The 23,376-nt window shown below is 33.7% G+C and overlaps 1 protein-coding gene across 3 annotated transcripts in view; it reads left to right on the forward strand.

Annotated features, from left to right (window-relative positions):
- TSC22D1 (TSC22 domain family member 1) overlaps positions 1-23,376 on the forward strand; it is a 130,812-nt gene that overhangs the window by 15,449 nt on the left and 91,987 nt on the right. Inside the window, exons 2-3 of one of the 3 annotated variants that reach the window (XR_572449.2) lie at positions 16,436-16,605; positions 17,450-19,219. The exons of 1 other annotated variant lie outside the window; for it this stretch is intronic. The gene's annotated coding sequence lies outside the window, so the exon portion shown is untranslated. Of the gene's footprint in view, positions 1-16,435; positions 16,606-17,449; positions 19,220-23,376 lie in introns of those variants that run through there. One more of the 3 variants, XR_572448.2, reaches the window with a different exon arrangement.

The raw sequence follows: 23,376 nt of genomic DNA on the forward strand, positions 1-23,376 counted from the left end.
TTAAAAGCATTAATGCTGTCATTGACACTAAATGTGAGTAATTTGATTATTTTATTGACATTTAAAGTGCCACAAAACTAAATTATTCTTTTATATGTTGGTGCCTTTTTTCACTTCACTTGCCATTTTAAATTTTGAGACTATATTCATATATGTGTGTATATACATATGAAGGAATATAATTTTTAAAAGGACATCTTCAAATTCTTAGATTACAAAGTATCCTATGTATTTGAAAGATATAATTTATTTTCTATTTTTATTTTTTAAATTTTATTTTATTTATTTATTTGACAGAGAGAGAGACAGCCAGCGAGAGAGGGAACACAAGCACGGGGAGTGGGAGAGGGAGAAGCAGGCTCCCAGCAGAGAAGCCTGATGCGGGGCTCGATCCCAGAATGCTGGGATCATGCTCTGAGCCGAAGGCAGACACTTAACGACTGCGCCACCCAGGCACCCCTGAAAGATATAATTTAATAAGTATTTGCACAGCACTACTTCTATCCTCACAGAGAGCCTACTTATTCAAGAATAAGTGTGTATCTATACATGTAGATATGCATGTATGTGTGTGTGTATACATACACATTAAAGAAAAAGATAATAAATAACAGGCTCCAAATTCTACTGTCCTATTTATGGTCCTTTGTTTCAGTTCTTTCCACCTATTTATAATTTATTTTGTAGTATTTATATCTACCTTTGTAAGGTGCTTGAAACATTTTAGGGAATGACTTGGGATAGAAGTACAATAAATGGAAAAAGTATGACAAAGGTAGGATATGTGTCATGAGAGATATTAATAAAGCAGTATTGAGAGTCAGAAGGTAAAGATCAGATCACATGCCTTTGAAGAGGTGACATTTGAGAGAAGTTATTTTAGTAGAGAAAACTTAGACCAAGAAGGTTCAAGGTACAGGGAGTATTTATGGAAAAGAGCATAGGACATAGTCTAAGTTGGTAGGTGATGGTGTCTGTACAGGAGTATAGAAGATAAGGCTAACTATGAAAAGAGTTGAAGGCAGGATTGAGGAGTCTGGACTTAATTGGACATGGAATGGAGGGCCCATTTTAATTTTTGTGCTGTGTAGTGGCCTGGTCCCAGTGTTGGGTTTTAGGGAACTGCTGACTTTATTTGGGATGTCTAGTTGCTTCTTTCCCTAATGGGGTATGAGAAACTCATAATTCCTTTTTCTGTCAGTGGTGGAAATGGAGGCATATTCTCTTCGTGGTTACAATCTGAGATAATGGTTTGAATCAGTGACCTTGGCCTCATTAGGAAAGCTAAGGAGATAAGGACCCAGTCCACACATAGTAATGCTCTACTAATCCAGAGGTTGAACACTGGTAACTTAATCCTTTGGAATACATCTCTGGAATGTAAAGGCCTCCAAACTGCTTGAAATTGCTATCGCAAAATAAAGCCATGTGGGTACACCCCCCCCCCTAGCTATTTTTACATAGTATTTTTGGTTATTTTTTTTAAGACTTTTAAAGTCTTGTATTTGCTAGCTTTATCATCTTAAAGCAGATGAGGAAGGGGAAAGAAAAGAAATGGGATTCTAAGGCAGGTAAGGTGACCATTGGGCAAGTAGTAGCTTATAGCCTTGACAGCAAAGTAGGAGTTAGAAATTTTAAGAATACCTCAAAGAAACATGATATAGTATTGAATGATTCACCAGTTGAAAGTGAGATTATGAAATTGATAACCTAACCCACTTACATCCTAAGGAAGTTTTTGTTTATTCTTAATATTAAATTAATTTTTTTTTTCTTGGTTGTGTTTTGTTGTGGTATTTTCAACAATGACAAGGATTCTCTTTCTGTTCAGGAAGAGCTCATGTCTTAAAAATTACTTTTTAAAGATGATAGTCAAACATATTAGCAAATTTATTTTAGAAAAATGCTGCTTTTAAGTTGCCTTTTTTGCTTGGTTTTTGTTTCTTCAAGTGTATTGCTTTGGGTGCAAGGTGGTGTGAGGTGGATTGAGAAAATACGGGTTTTTGCTGTAGTGCTGTCCACTGATCAGGTGCTGATAAGTCATGAGATGTCTGGGTTTTTCCTTTTCTTTCTCTTTTTAGGCTTTATTACTGTAGGCTGTCTTAACTTCCCTTTCAGAGTCAAGCTTGGAGCCATGTCGTCTCTTCAGTTGATGCTCCCTGTTACTGTAGAATCTTGGAATAAAGTTTTGTTTGACTTTGAAGCTGTTCTTCAGCTTCATTGTGTTATTTTCTTCTTTGGGGATCTACCAAACATTATTTACTAGTCATTCTCTGAAATGACAGCAGGGTTTATATGTTTGTACAACTGTTATATTTTATTATCAGGAATTTTAGTTATTTTCAGGTTCCAGGAAGGAAGGGTGGATCCAAAATGGGGAGATGGGTTAAATCCAAATTAGATATCTTACAATGTTTCCTGCTTTCGTTCTTGAATCCCATTAATAATTAACCATGCTACTGAACCCCAATCCTTTTAGGAACAAGTATATTTAATGCTTATTGAAGGAACATGATGTTTGAATTATCGACCTCTTTAGCTCTCTTTTTTGGATAAATTTATATAAGATTAATGATAAATTTGTAGGGGACCTGAGGATTATATGACAGAGAGATGATTCTAAATTCCTTTCTCTTTTACTATATTATTGGCTGATATATTATTTAGATAAAATATAATCAGGTTAAGTAACTTTGTCACATAATACTAAGTGATGGAGTGAGTATTCTGCTAGGTGATTTGATTCCAAAGCTTGTACTCTTAACCGTTCTGGAGATTGTCTTGGCCCACTGATGAGCAGCGAGAAGTGGCCACTGACAACCATAAAATACAGTCTTCAGCCTGTGAGGATGGAGGCATTTGACCCTGTCGATTTCATTGGATTCTCATTATAGAGCTGTACAGTAACTGATGTTCCTAATGATGATCCTTTCAATCTTAGTTATTATTTTCTCTTAATATTATTTTCTACTAATTTCTACTATTAATTTTGAAAACATTTCTACCCCAAATGATTAAATTTTCCAAATCTTTGCAAAAGAATAAACTTTAGATTTGGAGAATTTGCTGAAGTGGAATCCAATTTTTTTTTTTTAAAGATTTTATTTATTTGACAGAGATAGAGACAGCCAGCGAGAGAGGGAACACAAGCAGGGGGAGTGGGAGAGGAAGAAGCAGGCTCATAGCGGAGGAGCGTGATGTGGGGCTCGATCCCAGAACGCCGGGATCACGCCCTGAGCCGAAGGCAGACGCTTAACCGCTGTGCCACCCAGGCGCCCCTGGAGTCCAATTTTTAAGACTAAATGAGTGTAGAGATAGTTTTATGACATGAACTTTTCAGTAAGTCAAATTAGTAGCCTTCTGTTGGTCTCATTTAATGAGCTTTTACAATAAGCTGTTGATACTTAGGATATATATTTTTTAATGCTTAACATGATCAAATTACATTAAGATACTTCTTAAAGTAGAAAACTCACTTTAGTCAGTTGAATCATAATAGCACATTTTATGACTCAGATCTTTTAATTTTGAATGGTTATAGCTTATATTTGCATCTCATGCTTATTATTGGAACAAGAAAATGCTAATTTATGTGAACACTTTTATAGTAAGTTGAAGAACAGGATTTATCTTGTCTTTTTGCTTATTATCTTAGAAGAGGGAGTTTATTTTTTGAGACAATTGCCTTAGGTATTCTCTTAATTCAAAGTTTTTACAGTAGTGCTGCTTTCCCTCATTTTCCTTATATGTTTCCAGATTTATAAACTTTGGAAGTATACAAAGAAGCAATTGGAACTTTTTTAAAAAATTGTAGTTAATAGTAAAGATCTTAATGAATATAGTAACTTAATTTATCATTTAATAGTAATATAGTATGAATCTTATTCACTTTTTCCATAATTTCACTTTCCACTAATATGAAATAGCCACAAGCTACTGAAAGCCAGTATTTTCACATCTTGTACAAGTTGATTGCATTTCTGGATGTTTTACTTATTGATACGCTTTTGACAGCCTAAACTTGCCATTCTCCCCATCCATGTAGGCAATCACAATGAAGGGAGAATTTTTTTTTTTTTAAGATTTTATTTATTTGAGAGAGAGAGAGAGTGCAGGTGAGAGAGCACAAGCAGGGGGAGCAGCAGATGGAGAGGGAGAAGCAGACTCTCCACTGAGCAGGGAGCCTGATGCAGGGGCTTGATCTCAGGATCCCGAGATCCCGACCACAGCTGAAGGCAGACGCAGACGCTTAACTGACTGAGCCACCCAGGCGCCCCTGAAGGGAGATTGTTTAAAAGTGGGGTTGCCTTTTGTGAAATAGAAGGCTGAAAGAGACCCACTTTGGGCTTTTTTTTTTTTTTTTAAGGTTTAGTTTCTAGTTGTACTTAGATTTTTAGCTCATGAGGCTCTACCAGTAGCTTATTAAATTTTCTTACTAAGAAATTAATCCAATATGCAAAAACAAAATCCTTTAACAAGTAGACATGCTGGCCTAACAAAACCCAAGTTGTGCTGTATTTGAGCTTATAAATATGTGACCTAAATGCCATGTAGTGTTCTGAGTTAAGAGACTGAACACATGAGTAAGGGAGCAGAAATAGAGAAATAGGAAGGTCTAGAAGACTGTTAAAAGAGGAGGATCTAGTGGTAATTGGTGAATTATTGAACAGTTACGTTGCCTACATTTCTAAATCTAACAATATATAAAATATTTTAGAAAAAGTACCTAAGCTAGTTTAAGCAGTTGTCTGTTAGCCTGTGAGGCTTTTTGTAGTATCTCTAATCTTTCCTGGTATTGTGATGATTTATTTACTTAAGAAATTTTTGAATGCTTGTTATGTATGCTAGCACTGAACAAAGGTACTAAGGATACAAAGAAAAAAGTCATATTTTTGATCTTCCAGGAGTTTTGTCTGGTACTCTGAAAAAGCATCATAAGATCTTGATATATCTTCTGAATTATCCAAATTAAGTTATATTATGCTTCATTGTTCTGTATATGGTGTGCATGACAGCCTTTCGATTCAAGTAGGTTGATTAATCTAGGCTATGGATTAAGGAGCATAGTGGACAATGAGGTAGAGTTTAATGAGTATTAGCTTTGGCATCAAAGCTAGTATCTAATCTTGTTTATGCTACCTCTTATTGTGTGACCTTTGTAAATGTAAATGTAAGCCCAATTTTCTTACCTGTGAAGTGGGAGTAATAGCTACCCTTGCACTGTTGTTGGGAGGATTAAAGGGGGTAAAGGCCGTAATGCACCTAGCTCAGTTCTTAGTAGTTTTTGTAAATGGTAGTGCTTTTATTATTGTGCAAGTAAGAATGATTCCTTTCAGAAGCACTGGAAATTAAAATTAAAAGCTTGCCGACATAGTCGGAGACTTTCTCCATGCGATAGCCTTCTAAACCAGTGATTCTGCACCTTTGTGACATTTTTGGTATAGCTTTTCTTGCCTGGGGCTCCACAAGAGAATTAATCCCTGTAGGAAAAGAGTGACTATTCTCTCTCTCAGTCCTCCTAAGAATTTCATGTATCTGGTATCACCATTCTATATGTATATGAGCAAAGGGAGTTTATTACTTATAATGGAGGCATCAGGGATTAATTCTTCTGAGTCTTAGGCTGCTGGGACTGTATTATAACTATTCGAGAAGTGCTTCGAAATTCTTAAATTTACAGAAACAGAAGTTGTTACAAAGCACACCTTTCTCTCTTTCTTAATGAGGTAGGGGTTTCTTACAAGGAATATAGTGTCTTCTGGCTGTTTGTTAATATTCCAGAATAGAACTATTACCCTAATCAAGTGATTCTTAAACTTTTTCATTATAAAGATTGTTTTAGATGGGCATCGTGCCCTGAAGACCATCTGTTCCATACTCCGTCCCATATGGGACTGAACACTATCTCCTTAGAATGAATGGAATTAATCAGTTTGTTTTTAATAAGATAATGAGTCAGTACCTGGTTTTTAGGTTTCAAAGATTGATTGAACTGGATTTTGAAATCTAGTATAAAAGTTTCAAAACTAGTGTTTTTGGTATACCACTTCTTCAAGCCAAAAAAGAAAAAAATTTTCTAGAGCCCAGGAATCTCGGGGAATGCTTTTTTTATATACACCTTGGAGGTTAACATTGCATTTTAATGTATTAAAGACTGAGAATTTCTGCAGAAGAGAGACAGTTTTATTTATTGGCCACTAACCTTACCAACTTTTTGATCATCTAACATTTATTAATGTACTGTAGAACTAGTGTTCTTTGTAACACACTTGGGAAAATGTTAATCTCCTTCATTTTATGTATGAGAAATGTTCTGGGTCTTATAGTTAAATGATGGTGGCAGACTTCAACTGGATCCCATCTCTATAATTATTATTCTACCCCTAACAGTTCCTTTTCTGCTATACCACCCTGTTTTTCATAAGTATTCGATTTATATTAGAAATAAAAGTAAAATTGTTGTCATGTGAGTATATATACCAAGTGAGCCATCTGGCAGAAGTTTAAGAACATATTTTGAGAACTACAGTACTGACATATTTGCAGTCTCATTTAATTGGCCTTGTCGTTGTAAATGGTTTACAGACCTTAGGGATAGACTTCGTATGAGTTAGTATATTCCTGGGGGAAATCTGTAAATAGGATAGAAAGAACTAGTTAACTCTGTAAACATTCAGGGATAGGAAGGCTGTTGAGTTTCTGTGCTTTGATTACCATTAATGTAGAACTTTTTACTAACTTTGTGTTTCTTATGTTTTAGAGTTAAAGCTTGATGTTGCTAACAAAGTAAAGGAGCCAACTGAACGTTATCATCTCCCATTTATACGTTCCCTACGTTACACTTATTTGAGAAATGGATTAAGAAAGTACAAATGGGGATGTCAAATTCTGAGGAGAGAAATTGATAAAAGATTTATCAAAGGGGTGAAAAGAATGGTTATTGGAGATGTTTCTGAAGATATATTGGTAGATTAAGGAAGGAGTTTTTGGCTCTTTTGGGAATGTCTGTAAAACTGTGGAGAGTCAGAAGTTTTAAAACTGCTAGCTGCATTTGATGGTTTCAGAAATTTGACTCAAGTTGGGGTGCCTGGGTGGCTCAGTCGGTAAGCGTCTGCCTTTGGCTCAGGGCGTGATCCCGGCGTTCTGGGATCGAGCCCCACATCAGGCTCCTCTGCTGGGAGCCTGCTTCTTCCTCTCCCACTCCCCCTGCTTATGTTCTCTCTCTCGCTGCCTGTCTCTCTCTCTGTCAAATAAATAAATAAAATCTTAAAAAAAAAGGAATTTGACTCAAGTTTTGAAGGAGTAATGGAAAGAGAAGTACTAAACTCTGGTATTACTTCTGAATAAAATTTAAAGGAGTGACCTATTAAAACATGTGAAGGAATATACACAAATTTCATTTCTTAATGGGGGTACATCCATATGTGAATTTGCTCACTTGCTGAATTGAGAATTTAGTAGTATTGGCACTTTGAAGGGCTTAATCCAAGATCTGTTGTGGCTTTTACAAAATTAAACTGCTAGCCTATACAATGCTAACTAAACTTCGTGTACCTTTTAATGTCAAATCGTATTTCTTAAATTATAACAAATCATATTTTTTAAATTATTAGCTTGATGGTGGTGATATTCTTTTCCCTTCATACCTTTTTTACTATTTTTGGCAGTGTTTTCCTTTTCAAGACATGGATTGTGACTGCAAAATCTTATTCCCAAAATGTGTGGAAAGTAGAATCTGCTGTGGAAGTGGTAAATGGTCAGTAAAATACCAGGATTAAGGCATTTTTCCAGGATTTAAATTTAGGATAGCTTATCAGGTTGGGTATTTCTCATATTTCAGGTGTGTAGTCTCATAACTGTATAGAAATAACCTGATGAGTAGTTGATTAACACATGCTTTCTTAATTTCTGATGGAAAGGATGCCCTCTCTCTAAAACATGAGGATGCTATTGACTTTATGACTTTCCTTTTTGTCACTGCAGGCTCAATATCCAAACAAGTTATATATAACAGAGTAGATTAAAGGCATTATTTATAATAAGATATCTGTTTTGTCTTTTAAAAATCCTACCCCACTTTATCGATAAAGAATTGGAGAACACCCTGTCTTATATAAAGTGTTACATAAAGTTATATTGTTTCTAATGTCATATTTACATTTATATGATTGTATTTGATTTTTATTAGACTCAAATTGAGATGAGGAAGCAAATGACCTTTGATCTCATCTATCTGTCTGTCTATCTATCTATCTATGAATTTGAGTAGATATATTGCAAGCTATCCATAAGTAATTTTTAAAATACATTGCAATGGCGGACAACTACAACATCCATACAGAATATTATATACTCTGTTACAAACCAAAGACTGTTCTCTGTGGAGCAGAATTGAGCGGGTCGATCAGTAGAGAATAAAGTCTAATTTGTTATTGCCAGATTGTTATTTTAATCATGGTCATAAGAAATGATGACTTTAATTGTAGATATGATGTTAAATTACATTAAGATAATTAAACTCATTAAACTCTTTGTGAATGCATTTAAAAGACTGTCCTATAGATTTATTTGTTAGATAAGTCAATAGATAAGTAAGCTAGAAATTCAAATTTAAAAAAAAAAAACCTTTCTGCATCTTGCTTCTTTGTAGACACTTAAAAGGTAAGAGAGATTTCTAGGGGCGCCTGGGTGGCACAGCGGTTAAGCGTCTGCCTTCGGCTCAGGGCGTCATCCCGGCATTATGGGATCGAGCCCCACATCAGGCTCCTCCACTATGAGCCTGCTTCTTCCTCTCCCACTCCCCCTGCTTGTGTTCCCTCTCTCGCTGGCTGTCTCTATCTCTGTCAAATAAATAAAATAAAATCTTTAAAAAAAAAAAAGGTAAGAGAGATTTCTGATTACCATTTTAATTTACTTTTAGATACAGGCGTCTCAGGTTCAATAGAAACATCTGTTTCTAGATTATTTATTTTGCTGATAGGGAGTTTTGTTACACTTTATTTCTAAGTTTTATTGCCTTGTCAAACTTTCATTGGTTGATAGAAATGACAAGGCAAGTAACTATCAACTGATCCATGTTTATATGAAATTGAAAGGAAAGAATTTCAGAATTCTACTTAAAATAGTGTTTATTTTAGCAGTTTGTCATATACTGATGTTTGAAACGAAAATATTTAATTGTTAATGAAAATAATATGACTTAAAAAAGTATAAAATTAGTAAAACTCAGGATCCTGGAGACAAACTGGTTTTAAATTTCCTGCTCTACAGCTACCAGGTGTATGATCTTGGGGGAGTTATTTCATTACTTTGTGCCTTAGTTTCCTTATCAGTAAAAACTTTGATTATTTTAATATTGTATATGTCAGTTATTGTGAGAATTGAATGAGGCAGTATATATAAAATGCATAACCTATTACTTGCTATATACTAAGCTCAATAAATGGTAAAAAAAAAAATAAAAGGTCATGAATATTTTTAACTGATTTTACAAGTGAAAGTAAATTACTTGGCTGGCTCGGGGAAAATCATGTGATTTTTGGGTAGTGAGGTCGAGCCCCATGTTGGGTGTAGAGACTACTTAAATAATTAAATTTAAAAAATAAATATTTGGGAGCTTCATTTGATTTTTAGTAAAAAAAAATGCAAGAGGGACATTTATGGCACTAAACTTGGTTTCCTGTGGACATTTTTAAAGAAAAAAATGAGACAAATATTTTATTCCTTCCATTTTTATAATATAGCAATAAAAGTTTATACATGATTTAAATTATCAATTTAAATTGGAAGACCTTTCGGTTTTTTATCCACCTTTTCTATCATATGTTTGCTGTCGTCTAAAGTTAACTTCTACAACTAGTTATTTAATATAAACATAATTTAGTTTTCCTGTTTGTGGGTGAGAAGATTTTCTCTTTTAATCTCTCACATACTTTCTTCTGAATCAGAGTTCTCTCTATAGAGAACTGTTTACTAAAGAAATTTAAAAACTTACAAGCAAGACTATTACCATCTGACTAATTTTCTGATATTAGTACAGAACATGACATAATGTCAGTTCCATTAGGATGAGTTTTTAAAGAAAGATTGGTATAAACTTTTCATATTAAAAAATGTAGATTTATATTTCTTAGTGGACATTCCATAGGTGTGTCAAATATGGTACCTTATTCAGAACCTGTTTATTTTTTACTTTATTTTAAAATAATTTTAGACTTAACCAAAAAGTTGCAAATTAGGTCATAGAATTCTCATATACTTCACCCAGTTTTCCTTAATGGTTGTATTTTACATAACCATAGAACAAATATAGAAATCAGGAATTAATACTAACCAATCTGTAAACTTTATTTGATTTTGACCATTGTTCACTCACTAAATGACCTTTTTTTGGTCCGGGATCTAATCTAGGATCTCATACTCTTGTCCTTAATTGTCCTATCTCCTTAGTCTCCTTCAATCTGGGATGCTTCTCTCTTTGCCTTTCACGACTTCGACACTTTTGAAGGTACTAGCTAGTTAGAATGTCCCTCAATTTGTGTGTCTGATGTTTTTCATGATCAGATTGGGATAATGCATTTTTGGCAAGGATACCACAGAAATAATGTTACGTCCTTATCAGTGCATTATATCAGGAGGTATGTGGTATTGATTTGTTCTGTTACTGATGACATTATCTTGATCATTTGGTTTAGGAGGTGTCTGCCAAGTTTTATACTCTTAAAATTACTCTTTTTCCCCTCAGAAATAGCAAGTGTTTTGTGGGAAGTATTTTGAGACACTGTAAATATCTTGTTTCTCATCATGTTTTCAATTTCTCATATTCTCATCATAATTTCCGTTAATTTTAGCATCCATTAATCTTGCTTGATCAGAACCTTTTGAATTTAATTCTGCAACATCTTTTTGTTGTTGATGTATTTCTTGTTATAGATGGAGAAGCATCTCAAAGGAATTAATATAAAGGCAGCATAACTCCTAAAACGTCAGTGTTTTTCTTTCTATAGTCTTTTCATCTGTTTCTAAATGCACTTATTAGGGATGTAGCACAACTCAAGATCCTGGAATAAAAAATGTGATAGAAAGATGATCCTTTTTTTTCCCCCCCAGTACCTTGTATATACTTCAGTATATGCTGGGCATTATAAGAACAAAGCCAAATGTTTCATACTAGCAAAATAAACAGGTGAAAAAGAGGTAAAAGTAATGGGCTGGGTTAATTATAAAAAGAATTTGTGAGAGGAATTTAGAGAGTTTCTTAAACTAGACTTCTACTAAGGTTTTCTTTTCTTGTCAAATCTAAAGGCCTTTTTCATTCAGAGGAGGCAGTGGCAAATTTAAATGTTTTTGTGTTCTTGACCTTGAAGTTGCCTTTTTTATATGATATATTTATGATTGCCTTTTATCTTTTATTCTGTAGTGGATTGACTACTAAAAAATGCATTCTGCATTATTTCTTTATCTGTTTTACCTTGTCTTATACCTTAATCAATGAATCATGAAGACACATTACTTATCTCTTGTTTATCTGTTAACTGATGTTTAAACCTAGTGGAGTAACTTGAATCCCAATAACATTTTTGGATAGTATCTTTTCCAAAAGGATGAAGAGAAAATACAGTGGTAAATCTTGGAATTTGGTAGTTTTTGAAACATTCTAATAATTAGGGTTTTTCATTCTTATTACAACTTTCTTCTTTTTTAGAAAATTGCTTTCCATGTAAGTGTCTACTCTCATAATGCTATACATTCCTTGAAGTTTCAGGCTTTCTTCCTTATTTTGGTGTTTTTGAAGTGTATCCTACTTGACAGTATACACAAGATTGTGAATTAGAAGTAATCTTTTCCTCCAGAGTCAGTACAATACTATGGCTAACTAATTCAGAGGTAGCTGGTTTTGTTTGTTCATCCCTTTGCTTGCTTTTTGGCAAGATCTCACTTTTTGAAACTGAATATTTAAAATCAGATGTTCTGGCAATATCTGGTTTGTTTTCTTACTAATTTTGAATCTGGAAAAGAACATTGGACAATCTATAATAGGTGTTAGAATTTAGCTAAAATTTTATCATCCTAGGATGCCTTTGAAGTTCTGCCGACCATATTGGAAAGTTAATCTGAGAAACTGATGACCCCCAAGAGATCCATGAAAATAATACTTTTGATAATTTTTATTTTCTTTAGGATTAGAAAGTTGAACTTTTTAGTGTCTACTTTAGATATCAGCCACTTCACAAAATTCTTCTTTCTTTTTGTTTCTTGATCAGTAGACTTCATTCACTTGTGAAACATTTACTGAATTAACTCACTGCACTAAGTATTTCTATCTGGAGAGAGAGACTCACGGTTTCTGTTATGGCTGTTCTTTGATTTTCTTCTTATTGCCAATTGGGACTGTTCTGGGCACCTGGAGGGGTTCGTGAGAAATTCTTTTTCTTTATAGACGTTGCCTCAGAACCAGTGAGAATGAGTGATAAAAGATGAGTAAGAAGAATATGTTAAATATCATGCTTCCAATTTAACCTGGAATGTTTTGTTTTAAAGATAATTTATAAGTCTGTAAATTAGCAAGTTCAATTTTAGTCAGTTATAATACAAGGGAATAGAAATAGTCTCTATAGAAGCGTATTGTCTCTTATTTCATTGCTTAAAAATGATTAGGCTTAGCTTTTTCTCTTTCTTTGGCATTAGAAATGCTTAAAACTAATAAGCAGTATATGCTCATTTAATAATTTAGTGTTGAGAACAAATGTTGCAAATAGTCTAGTTTGCACATTTTGGGAGAATTTCTGAGAGTGGTATTTATATATCAAATACTTAGATTTATTGTTTCTGATTTGAATATAACTGGATTTTCAGTAAGAATCTTTAAAAATTTAAATATTATTGATAATATTCAAATGATTTGATTGAGGTGTAGTGGATTAATACCTTCTAACATCCACTTGACTTCCTTTGTGGCATTTTAGCACCGGTGATTTTGTTAGCTTTGTTTTGGAGTTTATTCTCTAGTGTTTGAAATACAAGTTCTTCAGTGGAGTGCTTATTTTTTTCATCTCTTTAAATATCACATAGAAGAATGCTGTCTATTAAAATAGAATTAAGTAAGGTCCTACTGTGTCATTCTGAAGAGCCTTTATCAGTAGTAGTCTCAGAAAGGCTGCTCTTTCTTGTTTGAATAATGATCTCATTTTGAAAGTGCCTTTACATTTTTCTTAATAAATGATACATTACCAAATCTACAGGCTTCATAAATAATTAACTCCTGAAGCAAGAGAGATACTGGCTCTCCTCAATGATTCAAAATAATTTCTATTTAAGGAAATCTGTCTGTTCATTTTTGAGTATGAATATGTTGAATCCACAAGTTTTGATATATCAGGCAAAATAAAGATGTTATTTCCTGAAGGTCATCTCACTTGGGAGAAGTTTATGAGTGGATATACTTCTCCAGCCCTATAACCTATCCTAAGAACATTTATTTTTCTTTTTAATATGTTTGTATTTTTAAGTTATGAATTCCATGGGGTGTGGTAAATGAATCAATGGTTTAGAGCTCCTACTGTAGGAGAAATTGTAGCCTACTGTTAATCTGAGGAAGGTATGATTTGCTAGGAGTTATTTTTCATTGTCAAAGTGAAGTGAGCCTGTAACTTAAAAAAAAAAATTTACTAGTTGTATTTCCTGTTCCCAAATGGAATGCTCCCTTTTTGCCTGTATTTTCAATCAGATGTACTGTTATTACTGATTAGTATTCAAGAAATGAAGGAAAACTGGGAAATTTGGAAAATCATATCTTTGTAGTTTCTGAATTTACTTTTTAAAACTGTATCTTAAAGTAGTTAAGGTTTACTTAGATCTCATCAGTTTGGAAATCTTTAATCTTACGGTTTATATTAAAATATCAGACATGAAAAAGAATGATTTGTCAAGGAAATTGATTAGAAAAGACTAGAAGGTGATTTTTTAATAATTAAAATATACTTTTATAGCACCTGTTTGCACAGTAGTCCCTCCTTATCTATATGGGTTACATTCCAAGACTCCCAGTGGATATCTGAAACCACGGGTAGTACTGAATCCTGTATATACTGTCTTTTCCTATACATAACATACCTATGATAAAGTTTAATTCATAAATTAGATACAGCAAGAGATTAACAACAATAATAAAATAGAAATAGAACTTTAGGTAATAAAAGTTATATGAATGTGGTCTCTCTTTCAAAATATCTTATTGTATGTACTCACCCTTCTACCTGTAATGATGCGAGATGATAAAATGCTTAGTGATGAGATGAAACGAGGTGAATGACATATGCATTGTGACGTAGCATTAGGCTACTGTTGACCTTCTGATGGTGTGTCAGAGGATCATCTGCTTCCGTATCATGGTCGAACAGGGTAACTGTAACCACGAGGCTAAAACCGTGGGGGGTTTTGTAGGTGCTACTAAGATGGGAGGTGGGGGCAACTGTAGTAGCTACAATGAATACATGAATAAGCTAGCTCTGATGTATTAATTCTAAGCCTTTTTCATCTGTTAAAAAGCCACCCCTTAAGAACTCCAGCTGTGGAATACTTTGTTATCTATTTGGGATTATAGTGGGTTTTTTTTTGACTCTTGAAAAATACCTAATTAGAGTGCAGTTCTTGAGATATTTAGTATTCAGATCTTTTTCTAATTTGTACTCCTTTCCTCTCATCATCCCTCATATACCTCCTCAATGTGATTATACTGTAAAATACTGTTGCAGGCTGTTGCTCAAAAAGTATAGTCTTCAAAACTAAAAGACTTTAGGACTTAAAATCTACTAGAAACTTAACAAAATAGCTGCCACATAGGCTTGTACATTACTTTCGTAGTTATTTATTTGATACCTCTTGCTAGATGGCAGTTTCACCCCCTTGACGTCTTTTAGATTTCTTTTTTCCCTTCTTTACATTTTGGAAATCACAGATTTGATGGTTAAATTCGTAGGTTTTCTTTTCTTAGCCCAAACTGTTTTCATTTCTCACTTGTACAGAATTGAATATATTCCTAAAGCAGAAGGGTTAGCTTGTCTTTTTCTTCTTCAGGCTTTAAAAAAAATTGAGTCTAAATGTTGTTAGGTAATGGAATAACGATTCCTTTTCAGCTGTTGGTCTATTTCCAAACTGGCTGGCAGAGCCAGGAGGAAGTGAAGGCTTAAAACACTAACTTTGGTTGGTTGTTACCTTCTTAGTGCTGAGACTATAACCTTTGTTGGTTGATTGATAGAGAACAAGAGAGCACAATCCTCGTTCCACTAACAGGTAAGGAACCCTTCTGATAACAAGTTGGCGTGAGAGAAATTATTTGTTAGTGTTTTTTTCTTAATTTATCCCAAATATAACCTGTCCATGAAATGGTATAGTGTGACTGTGTTCTGTACAACAGGAATGTGCAGCACCTTTCTATTTAGAATAAGATCTGAAATTTAATAGGGACGTATCACTCTGTACCACAAAGTATAATTGATCTGTTTTCCACTATTAAAATTTATTCTGCAGTCCCTATAACTTTAAATACATATCTGCCTATCTTATTCTCCTTTCAGCTTTTCCTTGATCAGATGCTATGTGCTTTGAACTTCCTTCTCTTATTTACCTTATTCCTATAATAAAGCAAACTATTTTTCAGTATCTTTATCATCATCTATTATTTGAGTGTATCTTACTGCTTTAATTTCTGCATTGTAGCCATTAATGATTTATTTCCTGGTCCTTCTTGACCCCAAACCAAATGATCATACATTTAAAAAAGATTTTTAGATTGTATTACCTATGTCCACTATTCTGCCCTCCCACTTTTAAATATGAGTGCTTGAAGAATAAATCTTTTTCAGTGATAGTAGTCATAACTTGATAAAATTTAGGCTTAGCTTTGTATTGCTATAATATGGGACTGTAGTCTGATTAATTCTTTTAATTACTGAAGACTTAAAAATGAGAACAAACTCAGCTTCTTAGACAATTCCCAAAGTTTAGTAGTATTTCTGTTAATATGCTTGATTATTCTGTTTCTCCTTTTCAATCCATCTTCTTCTCTTTGACAGAAGAATTAACTGGCCCTCCTCCTTTGATATATCTGAGGTCGAGTGCCTTTCCCTGTCCCTTTAAGACAACTGTGCTCTTATTTCTAGTCATAATTTATCATTTTTTGATTCAGTCTTCCACTCGAAGTTGGGTGGTTTGTCACAGAGTATGTTATGGCTTACACCAAGATAGGTCCCTTCTTAATAGTTACTGAAGAATTAATCATTTGTGGTAACAGATTTCTAAAGTTCAAATTAAAAAGGCAGTAAAGAAAGTATGCCCAAAGGTAGCTCCTTTTTATCCTGAGGATAAGTCATTACAAACTCAAATGACCAGAGAATGTAATTTCTTAATAAGAATTTTTTCTTAAATCTATATTCAGCTCTCTATTTCAGTGCTTCTCTCCTACCAGAGGTGCAAGGAGTGATCCTAGAACCACAGATACAGCCAAGACCACGGAGAGCTTTTGACGTCAGGGGTCCACTTTCTCCACTGAACCCTTGGAGGCAGAATATCCAGCTTCTGGAGAGAGTGGGAAAGGATAATAAACAAGTGGGTGCTTTCCATTATTTACTTGGGTTTATTTATAGATTGGAGTGTCCTTCCATTGCCCATTTAATTCTATTGGTATACTCCTTGGGTTCATATAAGAACCAAGTGGGGCTGCAATCTGTTTGTTTTTTCTAAGAATGCTAACTAGTGCCCATTCAAAAAAGAGACCTACAATTTACTTAATTTTCTCTCCAGATAATTAAAGCAGTGGATGATTTGGGGGCACTAGATTTGGTGACTGCCTGTGTAGTCCACAGAAATTTAAGAAGGAATATTTGCCCATTTTAACCTTTAATGGTATTAGTGGACTTCTAAAAGTGCTCTTTTATATTCCAGTAATTAAGAAGTTTTTGTATTTCATCTTTGGGCAAGCTGGACATCTGAACTCTCCTAATTTATACAGTCTGATGTCCAGGTGTTATCCTACCCTGTTAGAACTTTTTGGTCTTTTTCCTACCTCAAACTTTAGGACTTCATATTAATTAGATCTTTTAGAAGATGTGATAATAGTACCGTTATGGTTTTACTGTCAAATTGAGGCTTCATCCTTCAATAAGATAAATGTGAATGATGATAAGTTTCAGGATATATTATCCCTGAAAGCTATGTTAAATATATACTCATAAGTAGTTTTCCAGTCCCTAGGTCTAATGTTATTTGTGGCAAAAGAGCCTTGTCCTAGATGTTTCCCATGGCATTAAGATAGTTTTCTCTTAGTTTCTTTGATGCCAAGGGTAGGATTTGATTCCAGGAAGTTCTTATCATCTACAATGGGTAGAACGTGAACTTTGGTGTCTTTGGCAAGTTTTCATTTTTCCTTGGTGGATTCCTTCTGTGACTCCAGGTATCTTGATAATGGGAGACCGGTTTATTTGTTCTCTAATTGCCCAGATTTCTTTCAACTGGTAAACATCATACTTCTTCAGCAAAAGGAACTCTTCTAGCAGAGCCTTCATGGATGATATCTGTCACACATGCAGCACCTGCAGTTTGGAAGGCAGTGGTGAACGGAGCCACGCAATATTTCTAGAAGACACAAGGATGAGAGAGCCACCTGATCTTGTCATTTATAAACTTTAAGATTTACTCTGGTGTACTCTTGGTCTGGAAATGGAAAGGCTCAAATAATGAAATAATTTTTTCAGATTGGAGTTTTACATGGCCATGCAGATATTCTTTTCTGTTCAGAAGACTGAAATAGAGGAAGTATGAGAGACTCCTTTCTTTTAAAAGCAGCTCTCTGTTTCACTTAAGATTTGTGGGGTTGAAGATCACCTTAATGAAGCAGGCAACCTCCCCCCTTTTTTTAAGTATCACAGGAGATCCCAAAAACATCTGAAACTGTTTTTTGTTGCCTGACACTGAAAACTAGTAAATACAAGGTGAACTTCTTAATTATTCCCAAATTACTTTTAGTATTAGAATACAGTCTTTTAGCTTATCTTTTTCTGGTCTTGAGCCTTAATTCTTATTTGTCAAATCAACAAAGATTCCAGTATGAAGTAGAGGAGACATCTTTTGAGATCAAAGTAGCTTGGTCAGTCTTCCTATAATAGTAAATACCTGTTAAATTTGAGGTATTGTTCTGCATTGAAGGCATACTAAAGTTTGAATGATACTGAAATGAAGAAGTATTTTATAGAGCAAAGGCAGTTAGTAGTATTAGAATAAGCCTTTACATGTGAATAAGTATTACAGAATAGTTACCCAAATGGAAGGAGTTATCAAAATGTTTCTGTTTTTCTCTTTGGTACCTATTAACTGGTCAGTCAAAAGCTATTAAAGAAGTTTTTAAAAGTTACCTGATGCTGCCAGTTTATTTGGTATACTTTTTAGGAGTAGAAGTTCTAGAGTTCGGAAGCATCTAAAATGTTTTAGGGATCTTGAAGGTCTTAGGAACCACACTTACTAAGTTATAACCTGGCCTTTAGTCTTTCTTTCCATGAGACCTGTTTTTTTCCCTCATTAATTATAAATTTTTGTATAGTACTTAAAAGTTTAAAAGATCAATTTGAACTAAAATTTCCATAGGGAGCTCTGAATCCCCATGAATGATTATAGCTTTTTATGCTTGATTTGTTGTTAAATATGAATAAGACAGTCTTTACAAACACATAAATTAAAAGATACCCACCATTTTAGAAAGAACTCGGGAAATAAAAGTGAAATTTGCTTGGAAATTAAGTTGAACTCTTTGAACCACAGTATCAACCAGTTTATGGCCTGTGCGATTATTAGCTTTTTGTTTTGGCTTTAAAGATGAAAAGTGATTTAATCTCTTAACCTCATGCTTTGATTAAATTTTAGCTCTGTTCCTTAAAGTGTGCAAAAGAAATGTAAGTGCATTTCCATTCACCTCATGCCACTAAAAGCTATTTAAAAGTGAAACTTTTTGTATATTAATGTGAACTGATTTGTTTATTTAAACTTTTATTTTGATACGTTTTCCTTTCAGATTTTTTAATATTTCGTGTCACTATGCAATCCTATATTTTTCAGTGTTTATTTTATGATTATTAGTATAAGCTAATTTTTTTCCTAGAATGACTAATTGTGTAATATTTGTATTATGTGATCATTTGAAAACTAATAAATATTTTCTCCATGAAAAAAATGCACTTACTGATAAATGGCTTATTTTTGTTTCAGGAATAGACAATGAAAACAACAGTATTTTTAAGTGTATTTTAATTTTATGTGTCTTCCTCTAAGTATTTCTGAATATATATCCTATTCTTGTGTATGTTAACCTTTTTTGAAAAAATTTTTTAAAAAACTGTAAATTAAAATGATTCTTCGTTGGGTCACCCAGTGCCAAATGTATGAAATAGGTGACCTATTTATTTAGTCTTTTTTTCCATTTTCCTGATTAGCTTCATCTTTGTTTCCGGAAGTGGGGTTTCTTCCTTTCTTTCTTTCTTTCTTTCTTTCTTTTTCTTTCTTTCTTTCTTTCTTTCTTTCTTTCTTTCTTTCTAGATGTTGTTTTGGTGTGTCCATTTTGCAAACCATTAAAACTCTTGAGCAAATATTGTAAATATCAGGAATAAGACAGTCAAATCTTTTAAAGTGAGACTGATCAAAATATAACTCCTTACAAAATAGCAGATAAAAGACAAGTCTTCGACCCAGAAAAAGAACATTTGGAAATAATGGCCTATTGGAGAACTACCCAATTCACAAGAGCTGTTAATAGGAGAAGAAAAATATTTCATATTTTAATGTTCTGTTTGAACAGATAATCACAGAAGGAGAAATCTTGACTTCAGAGCCTCTTGCTTTTAACCTTATCAAGACAACATGGAAAAGGATAAAACTTGGTTTTTATGATTCTTTATAGCTACATAAACTTTAATTGAAGCCACGGAACAATTTACCTTTTCTATGCAGTCTGCTAGAAGCAAGAGGGGTTTCTCTTTTAATTCAAAGAAAACATGTAAGAAGTGGACTCCAAAAATTAAAAACATTGTGATGGGGTCCTAGGCAAGAAATAAAAGTTGAATTAATGACAACTTGTGTATTAAAATGAAACTGTTTGGCTCCCCAAAGAAATTATACTCTGAAAAAATAAAAAGGAAATTATGATTTAGAATAGTTACTGTGTTGCGGGGGTAGAAGGAAGCTAAAATCCTTTGCTTTATTACTCTGGTAAGTTTGGAAAAGGAGTTAAGATTCTGTGTATAAAATTTTGTTTTTAGAATTAAAGCCATTAAAAGATTCACAGACATATTTCAATGGAAGGCTATATTTTTTACTTGAATACAAAAAATTTATAAGCTTTAATATATGTGCATAAAAGAGTGGGGTGTGGGGGGTTAAATAAAAATTCTGTACCAGAAACTTCAAACATACTATAAAAATAATGGTGAAATGCGAGTTTTAAGTACTTTAATTTTTATTATGTGGACTCTTCCTTACACTGTCTTCAAAATAAAAACATTACAGAATGTTAAACATGGCTTACCTTTATATCTTTGAGGTATGAGAACCTAGGCTTATTGTTTCACCATCATTCGTTGGATTAACTATAGTATAAAATTTTGTTTTATCTTTAGTGAGGAGACAAAATAGCTTTTGTTTAAAAAAAGTAAATGTCACATAAGCAGTGTGGCTGACAAAGTACTGACCTTACAGTTTGTTGTCAATATGAGCTCAGATTTTATTCTTATTTTACTTTGCTATATTGAGACAATTGCAAAATGTCAGTGCTTCGATGTCCTAAGCAATTTCTTGCTTTTTATTCAGGTATTTTTATTTCCCATTAAAAAGATTGCATATTAATGTAGTCCTAAAATGTTGAAAGATTTTTTGTTTTCAAAGCTAAGCACATAGGTGCTCTAAAATTCTTTTCCACTAGTATCATCTAAGGTAATTAGATTACTGCAGTAAAAATGTTAGGGAACTTCAAAGTATGCTTCGGAGTTTTCAGGAATTATGATCAAAGGGATCTCTACTCAAAGAGGTAAGGTATGGCATAGGAAGATGTTAAATGTGTTCAACGTAATGTCTGATGGTAAAGTCAAACTACAACAGATATCCTTGGATTTTCAGACAGATGTAGAATTAGGAAAATAATTTTTCTTAAAAATCTCTCCGAGAAAAGAGAAAAAGATGAACCACAATTTGTTTTTGTAGGACTTTGAAGTGCATTTAGATACAGATATCCACAGACATTGTACCTTTGGTGTACTTAGCCTCCTATATTTCAGGGTATCTTTTACCTGTGCTCTCTGTTTATCGTTCATTTTTAATTGGGTATTTCTTAAGCTCTGAGCACTATTAAAATATTATACTTTGTATGAAAAGTTGAGTACATATTCCATGAAATTATTGTCTGGCTTCATCTTGCCTGTTTTAGTTACATGATATCTAGATTTTAGAAAAGAGTTGTACTGTTTATCTTGGTTTGAGAGATTAATTTGAGAGTTTTAAAAGCATTCATTTATGCTGTAACTTAGGCGAGTTTGTTATCTAAGGCTTAAAAATAATGTTGGTTAGTATATAAAATCATTTAGAGAAAAAAGTCATGCTGTTGTTCTCTGAGAAATATTAAGTAGGTTCATAGAGTGAAGTGTTAGCATATACTATTTAGTATATCTAGAATCAAAGGAAAATGCAATATTCAATACAAATCTAGAAAAATGATTTAGTTTTTTTCCCCTAGAAATACTAGTATAGTTTATTCAATAGATGGTAACCTAGAAACCACAATAATCTTCCATCCTATCTTTTAATTTTTCTTCTAAGAACACCAGCTTGTGGACATTTGGTGTTTAGTTACAATAGTTGGCTGTCTATTCCACTTTCACCTTTATGGTAGAGCAAGTGATAATGTTGATATGTGAACTAGAGAGAGAACTCCCTACTTCATGAGGGTAGATGATTTCATGTTCAGAATGCTTAAATGGTGAGAAGTTGATCCAGGATTTGCTTCCATGTCAAATTTTATTTGAAAATTACCGTAGACATTATCTGGTTTAGCACTCTCATTTTATATACAAAGGAATGAATATCCAGGAGTATCTCCTGTATTTCTAATACCACACGATGGAGACACAGTTGTAGGACTCAAGGCTCTTGACCGCAAGCTCAGAGATCTGGACTGTGCTGCCTCCTCATGTTGATCCTCATTCTGGACAACATAAAGCAAGTCTGATTTCCTTCAAATATGACAGCCTCCAGATGTTTTAAGATAGCTGTAATAATTTCAAGCCCGTCTTGTTTTTATTTTTAAATGGATGAAGCACGTCCATTTTATTGCCCTTATTCATGTCACCTAGTTTTGAAATCCTTGAAGGTTTTTTAGGTCTTCTCTGAACATGCTTCAGTTTATCATTGTGCTGAATGTGTGACACTGAGCCAACACAGTCCAGGATTGTTCAGCCTGGTTGGCCCTAGAATACTCGCGTCACTTTATTTATCCTTACATATCCAGTAAGGTGCTTAATTTGGTGCACAAAAAAGTTCCATGGAGATAGGCAAAATATTTTGCTATCTAAAAATTAGTCTTAGTAGTCTTTATGTACAGGCAAATGTGTACAGTTCCATGGGAAAGAAACAAAAACGAATATGTAAGAACTTGAGAAGTCATAGTTTAAAAGAAGTACAGTCTTCCATTTTTTTCTTGCTTAGTTCTGACTCAGATTAGCTATCAATTCCATTTTAAATGACTTGTATAATGTGAAATGTTATTTTTCAGGTTGTCCTTGCTAATTTAAGGGTAACCAGGCCCATTGGAGCTAAACTGTTGACATGTGACTGACAGAAGAAAATCAACTTGTGTTTAGTAACATAATTAAAATTAGAAACAAAAAGCTGCTTCAGTGGAAAGGTTTGGGATATATCCCAAACAGCGGAAGATGGTGAAATAGCTGCCCTGGAAATCTGAGAACGTGGCCTAAGTTGTAAGGAAGGCATAGTCCTTCTGTTGCCTCTCGAAGTATAGTGCAAATACTCTGCTAGAGCAGTGTTTTAACCTAACAGTGTTTTATATTACCAATTAAATATTTAGCATTTTTCACCCCAATTTTTAAATTGAGCTCCTGTAAGACACAAGGTGTTTGTTTAATGGTTGCATGTACCTCACAGGTACACTTTTACCTTTGTTTGAGAAATACTAGTTTAAAATGGGGTGTAGTACCCTACCTGAGTTAGAATTTTAGGGCAAATGAGGGAGAAAAGAGCACACACATGCCTGCTCTGTTCAGCTTTGGCCAGCCTCTTTATGTGTATTTACCTAATTTAATCCAACTGACCTGTGAGAAAGGTGATTTT

This window comes from Ursus maritimus, unplaced genomic scaffold (assembly GCF_017311325.1).
Source record: "Ursus maritimus isolate PB19 unplaced genomic scaffold, ASM1731132v1 scaffold_10, whole genome shotgun sequence".
Classification (NCBI taxonomy): Eukaryota; Metazoa; Chordata; class Mammalia; order Carnivora; family Ursidae; genus Ursus; species Ursus maritimus.